Genomic DNA, 5,985 nt, shown 5'->3' on the forward strand with positions numbered 1-5,985 from the left:
GACCCTTTGTGGGTGGTTGCTTCTTCGTGGACCCTTCGTGGGTGGAGCCCTGTGTGGACTCGCACAACCGTTACCCTTGGGTGGAGCCCTGTGTGGACTCGCGCAACCGTTACCCTTCGTGGGTTGAAGTCTCCATCAACGTGGATGTAGGATAGCACCACCTATCCGAACCACGGGAAAAACATCCGTGTCTCCAATTGCGTTCGAATTCCCCAAACCCTTCCTTTTACATTCTTGCAAGTTGCATGCTTTACTTTCCGCTGCCTATATACTCTTTGCATGCTTGCTTAAATTATGTGATGATTGCTTGACTTGTCCTAAAATAGCTAAAATCTGCCAAGAACTAAAATTGGGAAAAGGTTAAGTTTTTATTTGGTCAAGTAGTCTAATCACCCCCCTCTAGACATACTTTCGATCCTACAATTACGTTGTGGACATCCATGGAGACTTGATCTTTGCCGGATTCGAGACCGCGGTAGCCACTCCCGGTCACCCCGATGATCATTACCTAAATCTGTCATCAGACCGCATCCATGAGATCGCTCCTATAACCGCTCTGGCCTTAGAGCCGGAGCAGACTACGCCATCCGAGGACGGGAGAATCAACCCCACCACGGAGGCCACAAATCCCACAGTGTTGGAGCCTCACATAGACTTAACCTCTCATGACGTCTTTGCCACCGGAACTCCGGACTTTTCTCCGAACGTAAGTTCCAAACCACGTGAGCCAGCGGACGCCGAGCTTGATCGTTTATCGATCTTCGAATTCAGCGCCACAGACATCTTCTAGCACTCGCCCTTCAGTGATGTGCTAAATTCCTTCAAGAACCTGTCCTCGGTGAAGGACTCGCAGCTGAACTATATCCGGCTCGAACTAGGTGCTAGTGGCGGAGAATTTCACTTCCCACCCACCACCCACTTCATAGCCACGGTCGCGGATTCAACCGATACACTGGATTATGACTCCGAGAACATTGACGGTATGGACAGCGATGCCGAAGACAGCGAAGACCCCGTTGATATAGCTAATGACCAAGATGAACGGGAAGATGGGTAGGTTAGCCCTGGTAAACAGGCCACGTACGAAGATTCGGAGGATGACAATTACCTTCCGCTCTCTGAGGATGAGGTGAGCCTCGGCACCGAGGATTTCATCGTTCCTAAGGAACCTCTTGAGCAGGAGCGCTTCAAGAGCCAACTAATAGCCACTACAAGGAGCCTGAAAAAGAAGCAGCAGCAGCTTCAAGCTGAACAAGATCTTCTCAATGATAGATAGACAGAAGTCCTAGCGCCGAAGAATACGACCTTAGTGGCCTAGCCAAAAGCTACCCGAAGAGTAGATTGCTACCCCAAGGCGACGACAGGGCACTTAATCCCGTGCCATCATCGCACAGAGCGTCAGGTCGACCACAACTTAGTCCGGGTAAAGCGCCAACTCAAGCTGAACACCAGACCGCCCCACCTAGCCGTAAAGACAAGAATAAAATATCTTGGGGTTGTGCACACGACCGTCAACAGGACCTGGGTAGCAGAGCAGGACACTCGAGAGCAACCTACGGATCGCGAGGACATACCTCGACACGCGACAACGTTCACCTATTCGAACGTGACAAACCTAGCCACTCCCAGGCCGAAAACCGCAAACGGACTCCATCAAAGGTGCATCGTACTGTGGCCCAACATAGAGGTGCCGCACACCCTCTTTGCTTCATAGATGAAGTAATGAAGCATGAATTCCCAGACGGGTTCAAACCTATGAATATCGAATCATACGATGGAACAACGGATCCCACAGTATGGATCGAGGACTTCCTCCTCCATATCCACATGGCCCGTGGGGACTTCCTTCATGCCATCAAATATCTACCACTAAAACTAAAAGGACCAGCTCAGTACTGGTTAATCAGCCTTTCGGAAAATTCTATTGGCAGCTGGGAAGATTTGTAGGACGCCTTTCGCGACAACTTCCAAGGAACATATGTCCGGCCACCGGATGGTGATGACTTAAGTCACATTGTACAGCAGCCCGGAGAGTCAGCCAGGAAGCTCTGGACTAGGTTCTTAGTGAAAAGAACCAAATCGTCGACTGTCTGGACGCGGAAGCCCTTGCGGCCTTTAAACATAGTGTCCAGGATGAATGGCTTGCACGCCACCTTGGTCAAGAAGGACCTAGATCCATGATAGCCCTTACCGCTTTAATGACCCGCTTTTTCACAGGAGAAGACAACTGGCTCACTCGTAGAAGCAATAGCGCCAGCGACTCGGACACTTCCGAAATCCGAGACGGCGATGGCAAGCCACGACGAAGCAAACACAACAGCCGCAATGATAATGAAAGATCACGCGACACAGCGGTCAACAGCGGATTCAGCAATCCCAAGCCCGGTCAACGGAAAAAGCCATTCAAGGCGAACAAAGACGGACCATCCAACCTAGACATGATACTGGACCAACCCAGCCAAACTCACAGCCACCCCAATGAACCAGCTAATCATACCAACAGAAACTGTTGGGTCCTCAAGCAGGCCGGCAAGCTCAACACCGAACACAAGGGAAGGGGGACGCCAGGCAATAGGGACGAAGGAGTGGTTCACCAGCCAAATGCCGGGGGCCATAAGCAATTCCCCCCAAAGATCGATCAAATCTGTAGCAGAAATAGCAGTTCGGCTTCCGTTTCCCATCTCATATACCCATTAAAACTACACCGAGCATACATAACTACAGACTTAAGATACCATGGGCATTGGCGTAAGCATAATATGGACAAGTCTGCAAGCACTCCGGTAACATTTTTATCTACTTTCCTTTTTATTTCTAAATTACCTCTTAAAAACAGGTGGCGCGAAGGAGAAACATCCAAGACCGACTCTATCGGAGTTAGGATCTGTACACTCACCTATGGGGCTACTTCCTTAAAGGATTCCCCTCGCCGAGGACAGGCAGCGCAGACGTGCGACTGGAGGTCCAAAATAACTTTTTGTAGACCGCACTCTTTTTCGAGCCTATAACATGCCTTTTTCCTCTGACTTCGACCTAGGGCATATCAAATAGTCGGGGTCGTGGCCCAAGTAATCTTTGGCATATCGCCCAGGTCCCAGTTCACCCAAATTAATCATCCGCGTATTTCTGCAAATGAATACACCTCCTATGGTTGTTTCATAGATATACCCTGGCTTAAACTTGCCAGGGGCTCGGTATGGGGGGATATCACATCTAGGGGGAGCTTTACTCTAAGAGTTGAGCTAAAGCAACTCTAAAGATGTGAACAAAACAATGCTTTATGTAAAAGTGGTAACCCCACTTGAGCTTAAACGATGAGTATGACCTATGATCAAGTGATCTCACTTGACTCCTAAGTAAATATACTCATATATAGATGACCTAGTCATCGCAAATTGCTTGATAGATGCTAGGATTGGTTGTGCATGCCTTGTCACATATTTCATTTGCCATCTTATTGTGTGAGCATGCTGGTTGCATATTTTACTCATTCGAGGACATCCACTTGTTGTTTTGATTGTTCGGCTTTATTTCTTTTTGCCAAGTGGATGGACAAGAATGCCTAAGAACCTCCTCTAGCTATCTATGCTTTTCTCGTCTCGAACTCTATTCATGCTGCATCACAAAATTTGATCAAGTCAGATTCAAACCACTCTGTGTGAGGACCGCTCAGAGTCCCCGATTTGTCATAGACTTAAACTTCCAAAACCTCTTTATGATTCTCGGTCTGACCGATACTCCACTTTCGGTCCTACCGAGATCATTAAGTTGATCTAGGTTTTCGATCTTTGTGCAACCGATCTGAACATTTCGGTCACACCGAGTTTCAGTAACTGCTTGCAGTTATGAATCTCGGTGCCACCGAGTTGTTCCACTCGGTCACACTGACAGGGTCGGGCTATATATATAGTCACGGGCAAAATTTGGAAATTTCTCCGAACCCCTTCGCCCGCGCGATAGCCTGCTCTGCCCTCGTGGTCTCCGGATCGTCTTCTCGCCGCCAGCCGCCTCCAGTCGCTGGTCTCCATCGCCTCCAATGGGAATTCTGCCCCGCCGTTGCCGCCGTAGCAAGTCCCCGCCGAACTAGGGTATGGACTTGATCTTTGTGCTACTCCTCAATCTGATTCCTAGCACATTGTGATCATATTGATTCTAGCCACGTTTGATAAACTTCTATCCAGTCAAAACGCCCGTAGATTAGGTTTGATTCAAAAATTCTAGGTTTAGGTTTCCGCCGAAACCATCTCGGACCCACCGAGTTGAAAAACTCGGTCCCACCGATTTGGCTTATGCCATTGCACAAGTGAGACTCGGTCTGACCGAGAATTACTTATCGGTGTGACCGATTTTGGAACTCTGTGAAACACTAGCAGTCTCGGTGCCACCGAACTGTGACTCGGTCCTACCAAGTTCACTAGTTTAGGTTCCAAAACTGCTTCGGTATCACCGAGTTTGAAAATTGGTAGATCCGAGATGATTTCAGTAGGAAACTAAAACTAAGTTTTTGGATCATTCTTTTTGCAAAAATCTCTGCATTTTGTGATGCTCATCCTTTCTACCTCATCTATAATCTATTCACAGGGTCAGCAGTCAGTTTGCAGCATGTCTGATCAAAGTGATAGCCAAAATATGTCAGAGCAGCAAGTGGTGATGAGTGAGGGCACTAGTCCCTCCAGTTCATCTGATGAAGGCAGCAGGAGCACTCCTAGCAATTTGCCAAAGGCTGCCACGAGACAAAGGAAGAAGAGGACTTCAGATTCCGAAGATGAGGACTATGTGGCAGAGGAAGAGGCCACTTCCAAGAGAGTTGAGCCAGCTCAAGGCACTAAGCCAGGTCTGAAAATCAAAAGGCCAGCAGGCAGGCAACCAATGTCAAAGGCCAGAATGTCAACTGAGAAGCCCATAGAGCCAGTTGCAGCTGAGAGCAAGAAAAGAAAGGAAAGGGTGAAGAAGACTGTGGCTAGAGTGCTTGGCAAAGCTTCCATCATGGAAGAGGAAGAAGAAGAAGAAGTAGCTGCACCAGCACCCAAGGCACCCAAGCTAATGGGAGATGCCATAAAATCAGGGGGAGCTGCTTCCAAGGCCAAGCCAGCTCCAAAGCCAAAGCCAAAGAGGAACACAAGAAGCATTCCTGCAGCTGAAAAGAACAAGGCCCCAGTGCCTGAGACTGTTGCTGAAGAAGAGGAAGAAAATGTCCTAAGGAAGCTAAAGCCCAAGATCCCAGACCACAACGATGCTCATCCTGTGGCTGAGGACATGAAGCTCAGGAGAGATTCAGGGCTGAGAAAGTGGAGAGAAGCAGACCCGTATGCTTCAAGGAGAAGGACTGCCGTGGACTACAGGTTTCACACCAAGGAGCAGCAGGATTTTTATGAGACAGTGCTGCTAGATAAGAAGCCCATTGTCTGTGATATGCGATGGGTTGATTGGACATACATCAAGGACAATGAGGAGCACTATCCTAGAGTGCAAGACAGCTTCATAGCTTGTGGAGTAGCTGACTTTGTTGGGCAGAAGCTCACAAAGTGGAACGAGGAACTCATCATGCAGTTCTACTCCACAGCTCACTTTTATCCAGATGGGAGGATCACATGGATGTCTGAGGGTACAAGGTACCAATCCACAGTTGCTGAGTGGGCACAGATCATTAATGCCCCAGAGGAGCAAGATGATGACTTGGATATCTATGCCAAGAAGAAGATGGACCACAACTCAATGTCAAATATGTACAAGGAGATCCCAAATGAAGCACTTGATACCTTCAAGTTTGGCTCAGTACATTACCTTCTGTCAGGGCTCCCGACGATCAATTGGATACTAAGCGCACACCTTACTGCCCAAGTCTGGAGATTACAAGATGATTAGAGGCCATGCTATCAACTTGCTACATGTGTTTGATGTGCCTCAGAAGTTCAAGGTGATGAGCCTCATAGTGGAAACAATCAAGAGGACTGCAGCAGACTAGAAGAGGAGCTGCGGATATGC

The sequence above is a fragment of the Triticum aestivum genome, chromosome 4A (genome assembly GCF_018294505.1).
Source record: "Triticum aestivum cultivar Chinese Spring chromosome 4A, IWGSC CS RefSeq v2.1, whole genome shotgun sequence".
Classification (NCBI taxonomy): domain Eukaryota; kingdom Viridiplantae; phylum Streptophyta; class Magnoliopsida; order Poales; family Poaceae; genus Triticum; species Triticum aestivum.